Consider the following 14,464-nt stretch of genomic DNA (forward strand, 5'->3'; position numbering starts at 1 on the left):
ACTCAACAAAATGGGTATAGAGGGCAAGTACCTCAACATAATAAAGGCCGTGTATGATAAACCCACAGCTAACATCATACTGAACAGCGAGAGGCTGAAAGATTTTCCTCCGAGATCGGGAACAAGACAGGGATTCCCACTCTACCCACTTTATTCAACATAATATTGGAGGTCCTAGCCATGGCAGTTAGACAAAATAAATACAAGGATTCCACATTGGTAAAGAAGAAGTCAAACTGTCACTATTTGCAGATGAGATGATACTGTACATAAAAAACCCTAAAGACTCCACTCCAAAACTACTAGAACTAATATCGGATTTCAGCAAAGTTGCAGAATACAAAATTAATACACAGAAGTCTGTTACTTACCTATACACTAACAACAATGAACTAGCAGACAGAGAAATCAGGAAAACAATTCCATTCGCAATAGCATCAAAAAGAATAAAATACCTAGGAATAAACCTAACCAAGGAAATGAAAGACCTATACCCTGAAAACTACAAGACACTCTTAAGAGAAATTAAAGAGGACGCTAATAAATGGAAATTCATCCCATGCTCTTGGCTAGGAAGAATTAATATCGTCAAAATGGCCATCCTGCCCAAAGCAATCTACAGATTCGACGCAATCCCTATCAAATTACCAACAGCATTCTACAACGAGCTGTAACAAATAGTTCAAAAATTCATACGGAACCACAAAAGACCCTGAATAGCCAAAGCAATTCTGAGGAGGAACAATAAAGTGGGTGGGGGAGCTTGCTCCCCAACTTTAAGCTCTACTACAAAGCCACAGTAATCAAGACAATTTGGTACTGGCACAAGAACAGAGCCACAGACCAGTGGAACAGAATAGAGACTCCAGACATTAACCCGAACATATATGGTCAGTTAATATACAATAAAGGAGGCATGGACATACAATAGGGAAATGAAGCCTCTTCAACAGTTGGTGTTGGCAAAACTGGACAGCAACATGTAAGAAAATGAAACTTGATCATTATCTAACCCCATGCACAAAAGTAAAATCGAAATGGATCAAAGACCTGAATGTAAGTTATAAAACCATTAAACTCTTAGAAAATAACATAGGCAAAAATCTCTTGGACATACACATGAGCGACTTCTTCATGAGCATATCTCCCTGGGCAAGGGAAACAAAAGCAAAAATGAACAAGTAGGACTATATCAAGCTAAAAGCTTCTGTACAGCAAATGACACTATCAATAGAACAAAAATGCATCCTACAGTATGGGAGAATATATTCATAAATGACAGATCCAATAAAGGGTTGACATCCAAAATATATAAAGCGTTCATGCACCTCAACAAACATAAAGCAAATAATCCAATTAAAAAATGGGCAGTGGAGCTGAACAGACAGTTCTCCAAAGAAGAAATTCAGATGGCCAACAAACACATGAAAAGATGCTCCACATCCCTAGTCATCAGAGAAATGCAAATTAAAACCACAGTGAGATATCACCTCACACCAGTAAGGATCGCCACCATCCAAAAGACAAGCAAGAAATGTTGGCGAGGTTGTGGGGAAAGGGGAACCCTCCTACACTGCTGGTGGGAACGTAAAATAAGTTCAACCATTGTGCAAAGGAGTATGGAGGTTCCTCAAAAAACTAAAAATAGAAATACTATTTGATCCAGGAATTCCACTCCTAGGAATTTACCCAAAGAAAACAACTTCTTAGATTCAAAAAGACATATGCACCCCTATGTTTATCACAGCACTATTTACAATAGCCAAGAAATGGAAGCAATCTAAGTAAGGGTCCATCAGTAGATGAATGGATAAAGAAGAGGTGATACATACACACAATGGAATACTATTCAGCCATAAGAAAGAAACAAATCCTATCATTTGCAACAACATGGATGGAGGTAGAGGCTACTGTGCTCTGTGAAATAATTCAGGCAGAGAAAGACAAGTACCAAATGATTTCCCTCATTTGTGGAGTATAACAACAAAGCAAAACTGAAGGAACGAAATAGCAGCAGACTCGCAGACTCCAAGAAGGAACTAGGGGTTACCAAACGGGGGGGGAGGATGGGTAGGGAGGGTGGAAGAAGGGGATTCAGGAGTATCATGATTGGTGCACATGATGTGTGTGGGGTCAAGGGGAAGACAGTGTTGCTCAGAAAAGACAAAAAGGGACTCTGTGGCATCTTACTACCCTGATGGACAGTGACTGCAATGGGGTATGTGGGGGGACTTGCAAATAAGGTTGAATGTAATAACCACATTTTTTTGTGAAACCTTCATATAAGTGTATATCAATGATACCTTAATAAAAAAAGATTTTAATGGGCCAAAAACAACAAACAATGTGGTTACTACATTTACTCATATTATCAAATCCCCACCCTTACCCCAATGCAGTCACTCTCCATCAGTATAGTAAGATGCCACAGATTCACTGTTTGCCTTCTCTGTGATACACTGTTTTCCCCGTAACCCTCCATACCATGTGTACTAAACATAATACCCCTCAATCCCCATCTCCCTCCCTCCCAACCTGCCTATCCACACCCCTCCCCTTTGGTAACCACTAGTGCCATCTTGGAGTCTGTGAGTTTTGCTTCATTGTTATACTCCACAAATGAGGGAAATCATTTGGCACTTGTCTTTCTCTGCCTGGCTTATTTCACTGAGCATAATGTCCTCCAGCTCCATCCATGTTGTTGCAAATGGTAGGATTTGTTTCTTTCTTATGGCCGAATAGTATTCCACTGTGTATATGTACCACCTCTTCTTTATCCATTCATCTACTGCTGGACACTTAGGTTGCTTCCATATCTTGGCTTTTGTAAATAGTGCTGCAGTAAATATAAGGGTGCATATGTCTTTTTGAGTCTGAGAAGTTGTATTCTTTGGGTAAATTCCAAGGAGTGGGATTCCTGGATCAAATGGTATTTCTGTTTTTAGTTTTTTGATGAACCTCCATACTGCTTTCCACAATGGTGAAACTAGCTTACATTACCAACAGCAGTATAGGAGGGTTCCCCTCTACCCACATCCTTGCCAGCATTTGTTATTCTTTGTCTTTTCAATTCAGGCCATCCTTACTGGTGTGAGGTGATACCTCATTGTGGTTTTAATTTGCATTTCTCTGATGATTAGTGATGTGGAGCATCTTTTCATACGTCTGCTGGCCATCTGAAATTCTTCTTTGGAGAGTTGTTTCATATCCTCTGCCCATTTTTTAATTGAGTTGTTTGCTTTTTGGGTGTTGTGCCGTGTGAGTTCTTTATATATTTTGGATATTAACTCCTTGTAATATATGTCATTTACAAATATATTCTCCCTTACTGTAGGATGTCTTTTTGTTCTGTTGTTGGTGTCCTTTGCCATACAGGAGCTTTTTAGTTTGATGTAGTCCCATGTGTTCATTTTTGCTCTTGTTTCCCTTTCTTGAGATGCGTTCAGGAAGAAGTTGCTCATGTTTATATTCAGGAGATTTTAGCTTATGTGGTCTTCTAAGAGTTTTATGGTTTCATGACTTACATTCAGGTCTTCGTGCCATTTCGAGTTTACTTTTGTGTATGGATTTAAACAATAATCCAGTTTCATTCTCTTGCATGTAGCTGCAGTTTTGCCAACACCAGTTGTTGAAGAGGCTGTCATTTCCCCATTGTATGTCCATGGCTCCTTTATCAATTATTAATTGACAATATATGGTTGGGTTTACATCACAGCTCTCTAGTCTGTTGCATTGGTCTATGTTTTTGTTCTTGTGCCAGTACCAAATTGTCTTGATTACTGCAGCTTTGTAGTAGAGCTTGAAGTTATGGAGCATAATCCCCCCAGCTTTATTCTTCCTTCTCAAGATTGCTTTGGCTATTCAGAGTCTTTTGTGGTTCCTTATGAATTTTTGAACTATTTGCTCTAGTTCATTGAAGACTGCTGTTGGTATTTTGATAGCGATTGCATTGAATCTGTAGATTGCTTTAGGCAGGATGATCATCCTAACAATATTAATTCTTCCTATCTATGAGCACGGGATGTATTTCCATTTATTGGTATCTTCTGTAATTTCTCTCATGAGTGTCTTATAGTTTTCAGAGTATAGGTCTTTCACTTCCTTGGTTAGGTTTATTCCTTAGTATTTTATTCTTTTTGATGCAACTGTGAATGAAATTGTTTTCCTGATTTCTCTTTCTGCTAATTCATTGTTAGTGTATAGGAATGCAACAGATTTCTGTGTATTAATTTTCTATCCTGCAAGTTTACTGAATTCAGATATTAGATCTAGTAGTTTTGTAGTGGATTCTTTAGGGATTTTTATGTACAATATCATGTCATCTGCAAACAGGCACAGTTTAACTTCTTCTTTGCCAGTCTGGATGCCTTTTATTTCTTTGTGTTGTCTGACTGCCATGTCTTGGACCTCCAGTGCTATGTTGAATAGAAGTGGGGAGAGTCAGCATCCTTGTCTTGTTTACGATCTTAAAGGAAAAGCTTTCAGCTTCTCGCTGTTAAGTATAATGTTGGCTGTGGGTTTGTCATATATGGCCTTTTTTATGTTGAGATACATGCCCTCTATACCCGTTTTGTTGAGAGTTTTTATCATGAATGGATGTTGAATTTTGTCAAATGCTTTTTCCGCATCTATGGAGATGATCATGTAGTTTTTGTCCTTCTTTCTGTTGATGTAATGGATGATGTTGATGGATTTTCAAATGTTGTACCATCCTTGCATCCCTGGAATAAATCCTACTTGATCATGATGGATGATCTTTGATGTATTTTTGAATTTGGTTTGCTAATACTTTGTTGAGTATTTTTGCATCTATTTTCATCAGGGATATTGGCCTGTAATTTTCTTTTTTTGCGGTGTCTTTACCTGGTTTTACCATTAGGGTGATGATGGCCTAATTGAATGAGTTTGGAAGTATTCCCTCCTCTTCTATTTTTTGGAAAACTTTAAGGAGGATAGGTGTTATGTGTTCTCTAAATGTTTGATAAAATTTAGTGGTGAAGCCATCTAGTCCAGGTATTTTGTTCTTAGGAAGTTTTTTTGATTACCAATTCAATTTCTTTTTTTTCTTTTTAAATTTTATTTTGGTATCATTAATCTACAATTACATGAGCAATATTATGTTTACTAGACTGCCCCCATCATCAAGTCCCCACCCACATACCCCATTACAGTCACTGTCCATCAGCATAGTAAGATGCTATAAAATCACTACTTGTCTTCTCTGTGTTGTACAACCCTCCCCGTGTCCCCCCATTATGTCTGCTAATAGTAATGCCCCCCTTTTTATTTCCTCTTATCCCTTCCTTCCCACCCATCCTCCACAGTCCCTTTCCCTTTGGTAACTGTTAGTCCATTCTTGGCTTCTGTGAGACTGCTGCTGTTTTATTCCTTCAGTTTTTTTTTTCTTATACTCTACATGTGAGTGAAATCATCTGTTACTTCTCTTTTTCCACCTGGCTTTTTTCACTGAGCATAGTACCTTCTAGCTCCATCCATGTTGTTGCAAATGGTAGGATTTGTTTTCTTCTTATGGCTGAATAGTATTCCCTTGTGTGTATATACCACATGTTCTTTATCCATTCATCTACTGATGGACACTTAGGTTGTTTCCATTTCTTGGCTATTGTAAATACTGCTGCAATAAACACAGGGGTGCATATGTCGTTTTGAAGTAATTTACATTCCCACCAGCAGTGTAGGAGGGTTCCTGTTTCTCCACAACCTCGCCAACATTTGTCATTGTTTGTCTTTTGGATGTTGGCCATCCTAACTGGTGTGAGGTGATATCTCATTGTGGTTTTAATTTGCATTTCTCTGATGATAAGTGATCATTCTCATGTGCCTGTTGGTCACCTGAATTTCTTCTTTGAAAAAGTGTCTGTTCAGATCCTCTCCTCATTTTTTAATTGGATTATTTGCTTTTTGTTTGTTGAGGTGTGTGAGCTCTTTATATATTTTGGATCTCTGCCCTTTATCGGATCTGTCATTTATGAATATAATCTCCCATACTATAGGATGTCTTTTTGTTCTACTGATGGTGTCCTTTGCTGTACAGAAGCTTTTCAGCTTGATATAGTCCCACTTGTTCATTTTTCCTTTTGTTTCCTTTGCCCAGGGAGATATGTTCATGAAGAAGTCACATATTTATGTCCAAGAGATTTTTGCCTATGTTTTTTTCTAAGAGTTTTATGGTTTCATGACTTACATTCAGGTCTTTGAGCCATTTCGAGTTTGCTTTTCTGTATGGCGTCAGACAATGATCCAGTTTCATTCTCTTACATGTTGCTGTCCAGTTTTGCTAACACCAGCTGCTGAAGAGGCTGTCATTTCCCCATTGTATGTGCATGGCTCCCTTATCATGTATTAATTGAGCATACATGTTTTGGTTAAAATCTGGAGTCTCTATTCTGTTCCACTAGTCTGTGGGTCTGTTCCTGTACCAAATTGTCTTGATTACTGTGGCTTTGTAGTAGAGCTTGAATTTGGGAAGTGAGATCCCCCCCACTTTATTCTTCCTTCTCAGGATTGCTTTGGCTCTTTGGGGTCTTTTGTGGTTTTGTATGAATTTTAGAACTATTTGTCCCAGTTTGTTGAAGACTGCTGTTGGTATTTTGATAGGGATTACATTGAATATGTAGATTGCTTTAGGCAGGATGGCCATTTTGACAATATTAATTATTCCTAGCCAAGAGCATGGGATCAGTTTCCATTACTTAGTGTCCTCTTTAATTTCTCTTAATAGTTTCTTGTAGTTTTCAGGGTATAGGTCTTTCACTTCCTTGGGTAGGTTTATTCCTAGGTATTATATTCTTTTTGATTCAATTGTGAATGGAATTGTTTTCCTGATTTCTCTCTCTGATAGTTCATTGTTAGTGTATAGTAAAGGAAAAGATTTCTGTGTATTAATTTTGTATCCTGCAATTTTGTTGAATTCAGATATTCTAGTGGTTTTAGAGTGGAGTCCATAGGGTTTTTTATTTACAATATCATGTCATCTGCAAACAGGGACAGTTTGACTTCTTCCTTATCAATCTTGATGCCTTTTCTTTCTTTGTGGTGTGTGACTGCCATGGCTAGGACCTCCAGTACTATGTTGAATAACAGTGTGGAGGGTGGGCATCCTTGTCTTGTTTTTGATCTTAGAGGAAAAACTTTCAGCTTCGCGCTGTTAACTATGATGTTGGCTGTTGGTTTGTCATATATGGTCCTTATTATGTTGAGGTACTTGCCCTCTATGCCCACTTTGTTGAGAGTTTTTATCACGAATGTATGTTGCATTTTGTCAAATGCTTTTTCCACATCTGTGGAGATGATCGTGTGGTTTTTGTCCTTCTTTTGGTTGATGTGGTGGATGATGTTGATGGATTTCTGAATGTGGTACCATCCTTGCATCCCTGAGATGAATTTCAGTTGATCATGGTGTATGATCCTTTTCATGTACTTTTGAATTCAGTTTGCTAATATTTTGTTGAGTATTTTTGCATCCATGTTCATCAGGGTTATTGGTGTGTAATTTTCTTTTTTGGTGGGGTCTTTGCCTGGTTTTGGTATTAGAGTGATGCTGGCTTCATAGAATGAGTTTGGATGTATTCCCTCCTTTTCTGTTTTTTTGGAAAACTTTAAGAAGAATGAATCTTATGTCTTCCATTTATGTCTGATAAAATTCAGCGGTGAATCCATCTGGCCTGGGAGTTTTATTCTTGGGTAGTTTTTTGATTATAGGTTCAGTTTCGTTACTGGTAATTGGTCTGTTTAGGTTTTCTGTTTCTTCCTTGGTCAGTCTTGGAAGATTGTATTTCTCTAGGAATTTGTCCATTCTTGTTTATCCTGTGTGTTAGCATATAGATTTTCATAGTTTTCTTTAATAATTTTTTGTATTTCTTCGGGGTCTGTCATGATTTTTCCTTTCTCATTTCTGATTCTGTTTAAGTGTCTATGTTCTCTTGTTTTCTTAGTAAGCCTAACTAGGAGTTTATCTATTTTATTCATTTTCTCAAAGAACCAGCTCTTGGTTTAATTGATGTTTTTCTATTGTTTTATTCTTCTCAATTTTATTTATTTCTTCTCTGACCTTTATTATGTCCCTCCTTCTGCTGACTTTGGGCCTCATTTGTTCTTCTTTTTCCAGTTTCAATAATTCTGACTTTAGACTATTCATTTGGAATTGTTCTTCATTTTTTAAAGAGACCTGGATTGCTATATACTTTCCTCTTAGTACTGCCTTTGCTATGTCTCACAGAAGTTATTTGTGCTGTTTTGTAATTTGTCTCCATATATTGCTTGATCTCTGTTTTTATTTGGTCATTGATCCATTGATTATTTAGGAACATGTTCTTAAAACTTCATGTGTTTGTGAGCCTTTTTGTTTTCTTTGTACAATTTGTTTCTAGTTTTATACCTTTGTGATCTGAGAAGTTGGTTGGTAGAATTTCAGTCTTTTTGAATTTACTGAGACTCTTTTTGTGGCCTAGTATGTGGTCTATTCTGGAAAATGTTCCATGTGCACTTGAGAGGAATGTGTATCCTGCTGCTTTTGGGTGTAGAGTTCTGTAGATGTCTGTTAGGTCCATGTGTTCCAGTGTGTTGTTGTTCAGTGCCTCTGTCTCATTACTTATTTTCTGTCTGGTGGATCTGTCCTTTGTAGTGAGTGGTATGTTGAAGTCTCCTGGAATAAATGCATTTTATTTCCTCCTTTACTTCTGTTAGTATTTGTTCCACATATGTCAGTGCTCCTGCATTGGGTGCGTATGTATTTATAATCGTTATATCCTCTTGTTTGACTGTCCGCTTTATCACTATGTAATATCGTTCTTTATCTCTTGTGACTTTCTTTGTTTTGAAGTCTATTTTGTCTGATACTAGTACTGCCACACTGCTTTTTTCTCCATATTGTTTGTATGAAATATCTTTTTCCATCCCTTCACTTTTAGTCTATGTATGTCTTTGGGTTTGAGGTGTGTCTCTTTTTAGCAGCATAAAGATAGGTCTTGCTTTCTCTTTATTTTTTTACTTTGGTATCATTAATCTACAATTACATGTAGAATATTATGTTCACTAGGCTCCCCACTTCACCAAGTCCCCCCCACAAACCTCTTCACAGTCACTGTCCATCAGCATAGTAAGATGTTGTAAAATCACTACTTGTCTTCTCTGTGTTGCACAGCCCTCCCCATGCCCCACACACTATACATGCTAATTGTAATGCCCCCTTTATTTTTCACTGACCTTGTCCCTCCCTTCCCACCCATCCTCCCCAGTTTCTTTCCCATTGGTAACTGTTAGTCCATTCTTGGGTTCTGTGAGTCTGCTGCTGTTTTGTTCCTTCAGTTTTCCTTTGTTCTTATACTCCACATATGAGTGAAATCATTTCATACTTGTCTTTCTCCACCTGGCTTATTTCACTGACCATAATACCCTCTAGCTCCATCCATGTTGTTGCAAATGGTAGGATCTGTTTTTTCCTTATGGCTGAGTAATATTCCATTGTGTACATGTACCACATCTTCTTTATCCATTCATGTACTGATGGACATTTAGGTTGCTTCCATATCTTGGCTATTATAAATAGTGCAGCAATAAACATAGGGGTGCATCTGTCTTTTTCAAACTGGAGTGCTGCATTCTTAGGGTAAATTCCTAGAAGTGGAATTCCTGGGTCAAATGGTATTTCTATTTTGAGCATCCTGAGGAACCTCCATACTGCTTCCACAATGGTTGAACTAATTTACATTCCCACGAGCACTGTAGGAGTGTTCCCCTTTCTCCACAACCTCACCAACATTTGTTGTTGTTTGTCTTTTCGATGATGGCAATCCTTACTGGTGTGAGGTGATATCTCATTGTGGTTTTAATTTGCATTTCTCTGATGACAAGTGATATGGAGCATCTTTTCATGTGTCTGTTGGCCATCTGGATTTCTTCTTTAGAGAACTGTCTATTCAGCTCCTCTGCCCATTTTTTAATTGGATTATTTGCTTTTTGTCTGTTGAGGTGTGTGAGCTCTCTATATATTTTGGATGTCAATCCTTTATCAGATCTGTCATTTATGAATATATTCTCCCATACTGTAGGATACCTTTTTGTTTTATTGATGGTGTCCTTTGCTGTACAGAAGCTTTTTAGCTTTATATAGTCCCACTTGTTCATTTTTGCTTTTGTTTCCCTTGCCCGGGGAGATATGTTCATGAAGAAGTCACTCATGTTTATGTCCAGGAGATTTTTGCCTATGTTTTTTTCTTAGAGTTTTATGGTTTCAGGACTTACATTCAGGTCTTTGATTCATTTCGAATGTACTTTTGTGTTGGGGATAGACAGTGATCCAGTTTCATTCTCTTACATGTGGCTGTCCAGTTTTGCCAGCACCATCTGTTGAAGAGACTGTCATTTCCCCATTGTATGTCCATGGCTCCTTTATCATGTATTAATTGGCCATATATGTTTGGGCTAATGTTTGGAGTCTCTATTCTGTTCCACTGGTCTGTGGCTCTGTTCTTGTGCCAGTACCAAATTGTCTGGATTACTGTGGCTTTGTAGTAGAGCTTGAAGTTAGGGAGTGAGATTCCCCCCCCCCCCCACTTCATTCTTCCTTCTCAGGATTGCTTTGGCTATTTGGGATCTTTGGTGGTTCCATATGAAATTTTGAACTATTTGTTCCAGGTCATTGAAGAATGCTGTTGGTAATTGGATAGGGATTGCATCAAATCTCTATATTGCTTTGGGCAGCATGGCCAGTTTGATGATAATTCTTCCTAGCCAGGAGCATGGGATGAGTTTCCATTTGTTAGTGTCCTCTTTAATTTCTCTTAAGAGTATCTTGTAGTTTTCAGGGTATAGGCCTTTCACTTCCCGCTTAGCACAGCTTTCGCTGTGTCCCACAGATTTTGCAGTGTTGTATTAGTGTTATAATTTGTCTCCATATATTGCTTGATCTCTGTTTTTATTTGGTCATTGATCCTTGGTTATTTAGGAGCATGTTGTGAAGCCTCCATGTATTTGTGGGATTTTTCATTTTCTTTGCGTGATTTATTTCTATTTTCATACCTTTGTGGTCTCAGAAATTGGTTGGTACAATTTCAATCTTTTTGAATTTACCAAGGCTTTTTTTGTGGCCTTTCTTTGTCTCTTATGATTTTCTTTCTTTTGAACTCTATTTTCTCTGATCTATTCTTGATAATGTTCCATGTGCACTTGAGAAGAATGTGTATTCTGCTGCTTTTGGGTGTAGAGTTCTGTAGATATCTGTTAGGTCCATTTGTTCAAATGTGTTGTTCAGTGCCTCTGTCTCCTTACTTATTTTCTGTCTGGTGGATCTGTCCTTCAGAGTGAATGGAGTGTTGAAGTCTCCTGGAATGAATGCATTGTATTCCATTTCCCCTTTTAATTCTGTTAAGTAATGTCCTTCTTTGTCTCTTATGACTTTCTTTCTTTTGAACTCTATTTTCTCTGATACAAGTACTGTAATTCTTGTTTTTTTCTCCCTATTAGTTGCATGAAATATCTTTCTCCATTCCTTTGCTTTTATTCTGTGTATGTCTTTGGGTTTGAGGTGAGTCTCTTGTAGGCAGCATATAGATGGGTCTTGTGTTTTTATCCATTCAGTGACTCTCTGTCTTTTGATTGGTGCATTCAGTTCATTTAGATTTAGGGTGATTATCGATGAGTATGTATTATTGCCATTGCTGGCTTTAGATTCATGGTTACCCAAGGTTCAAGGTTAACTTCCTTTTCTGTCTAAGAATCTAACTTAACTCACTTAATATGCTGTTACAAACACAATCTAAAGGTTCTTTTTTCTCCTTTTCTTCCTCCTCCATTCTTTATATATTAGGTATCATATTCTGTATTCTTTGTCTATCCCTTGATTGACATTGGGGATAGTTGATTTAATTTTACATTTGCTTAGTAATTAACTGTTCTGCTTTCTTTACTGTGGTTTTATTACCTCTAGTGACAGCTATTGAACCTTAGGAACACTTGCATCTATAGAAGTCCCTCCAAAATACACTGTACAGACAGTTTGTGAGATGTAAATTCTCAGTTTTTGCTTATCTGAAAATTGTTTAATCCCTCCTTCAAATTTAAATGATAATCTTGCCAGGTAAAGTATTCTTAGTTTGAGGCCCTTCTGCTTCATTGCATTAAATATATCATGCCGCTCCCTTCTGACCTTTAATGTTTCTGCTGAGAAGTCTGATGATAGCCTGATGGGCTTTCCTTTGTTTGTGATTTTATTTCTCTCTCTGGCTGCTTTTAATAGTCTTTCCTTATCCTTGATCTTTGCCATTTTAATTACTATGTGTCTTGGTGTTGTCTTCCTTGGGTCCCTTGTGTTGGGAGATCTGTGCACCTCCATGGCCTGAGAGACTATCTCCTGCCCCAGATTGGGGAAGTTTTCAGCAATTACCTTCTCAAAGACACTTTCTAGCCCCTTTTCTCTCTTCTTCTTCTTCTGGTACCCCTATAATGCTAATATTATTCCATTTGGATTGGTCACACAATCCTCTCAATATTCTTTCATTCTTAGAGATCCTTTTTTCTCTCTGTGCCTCAGCTTCTTTGTGTTCCTCTTTTCTTATTTCTACTCCTCCACTGTATCTAATCTGCTTTTAATATCCACCTTTGTGCTCTTCAGTGATTGGACCTCCTCGACCGGCATTCATTCCTGAGTTCTTGAATATTTTTCTGTACCTCCATGAGCATATTAATGATTTTTATTTTGAAATCCCTTTCAGGAAGATTCATGAGGTTGATTTCATTTGAATCTTTCTCAGGTGTTGTATTCATTATTTTGCTTTGAACCAGGTTTCTTTGGCATTTTATATTTGTGTGGGGTGCCCTATGGTGCCCAGAAACTCTACTCTCTGGAGCTGCTCAGCCCCTGAAGCAATGTCAGGGGTTGCAGGGAAGTGGTATTGGTGCGAGGGGGGAGGAGAGAGCTGTTTCCTGCTTCCTAGCTGCTATGCCTGTCTCCACTGCAGAACCAGTGGGCCAAGCACACAGGTATAAGCCTGTATGCTTTGCATTTGTAGTTGCTGTAGACAGGGCTTCCCTCTGGCTGGCCTAACACCAGGGTAGGGTTTGCTGGTTTGTGAGCCAGGTGGGGCTACCCAGAGAAAGGCTCTGTAGGCTGCATTTCACGGAGGGGGGTCCTTCAAGCTGTGTAGCCAGCCAGGGGGCTGGAGCACCTGAAGATCAAAAAAGCTCCCAGCCTGCTGGGCAGAGTGCACCTGGATAATTTTGTCGACCTATCCTTTCTCCTGAGCAGTAAGCTCTGTGCAATCCTTGCCCCTTTGGCAGCCCTCTTGCTGTCAGAAAGTCTGTCAGACTGCCTGTCTTTCTTTTGTCCCAGAGCAGCCAGTTATGGATCCCGGCTTTCCACAAGCAGCTGGAATCTCAGTCTCTCCACGTATTCTGCCTGTCTAAGCTTTCCAACCCCCTAATCATGAGAGTACCATGAAAGCACCATGAAATGTAGGTTTGTGCTCCCAGAGCAGATCTCCAGAGTTAGGTATTCAGCAGTCCCAGGCCTCCACTCCCTCCCTGCTCAGTTTCTCTTCCTCCCGCCAGTGAGCTGGGGTGGGGGAAGGGCTTAGGTTCCACCAGGCCACAGCTTTGGTACGTTACCCTGTTCCGTGAGGTCTGCTCTTTTCTCCAGGTGTATGCAGTCTGGCACAGACCTCTTTCCTGTTGCTCTTTCAGGATTAATCATATTAATTATATTTTCATATTATATGCGGTTTTAGGAGGAAGCCTCTGTCTCACCTCTCACGCCACCATCTTTAATCCTCTCTCATCTACATCTGTCGAGACTAGGATTTTTAAGGAAAATGTGATTATATGATTAAACTCTAACTTGATAATTAGTTTATACAAAATTTCTGTGTAGTTTGTCATCCTAAAACTAATTAATAACATAAATAAAAATACTAATATTCTCCTATTTGCTAGGCATATGGTATTCTTTTTTTAGGTTGTCACCTTTTTGTTGGTTTATACTTAATCTTAAATTTAAAGATGACATTTGATTAAATCTTTTAGAAAACTGGCATTGAAGTTATTTAACAGAAGAAGAGCTATGTGCCAAATAAAGCCTCTGGAATTAACATCTCTGAGGTATGGAACTTTGCCTGTTTTACCTTATTCCTATATAAATGTCATTCAGTGACCGTTTTGAATATCTAATAAATACTGGACACTGTGGGAGACACAGTGAAGCTGAGGAGCTTGTGTCTAATAGATGTACTGGAAGAAAATACCTGAGACAAAGCAGTATTTGGGGAACTTTTAATGTTCAATGTTACCTGAGTGAAACTGGCCAGGGCAGTAGGGTGTTCTGAGCACAACTACTTTTACCACAAGATGGGAAGCAGTGCAACTAACCAGTCTTGCTCCCTGCATATTTGATTACATTTTCTTGGGAGGACCATATCAATAACAAAACAATTAAACCAAAAAGTGTATTGTG

At 38.5% G+C, this 14,464-nt stretch overlaps 1 protein-coding gene across 8 annotated transcripts in view; it reads left to right on the forward strand.

The window, feature by feature from the left end:
* FAM184A (family with sequence similarity 184 member A) overlaps positions 1 to 14,464 on the forward strand; it is a 123,316-nt gene that overhangs the window by 16,728 nt on the left and 92,124 nt on the right. Inside the window, exon 2 of one of the 8 annotated variants that reach the window (XM_036925065.2) lies at positions 14,038 to 14,112. The exons of the other annotated variants lie outside the window; for them this stretch is intronic. The gene's annotated coding sequence lies outside the window, so the exon portion shown is untranslated. The remainder of the gene's footprint in view (positions 1 to 14,037; positions 14,113 to 14,464) is intronic. 8 annotated transcript variants of the gene reach the window in all.

This window comes from Manis pentadactyla, chromosome 12, assembly GCF_030020395.1.
Source record: "Manis pentadactyla isolate mManPen7 chromosome 12, mManPen7.hap1, whole genome shotgun sequence".
Classification (NCBI taxonomy): Eukaryota; Metazoa; Chordata; class Mammalia; order Pholidota; family Manidae; genus Manis; species Manis pentadactyla.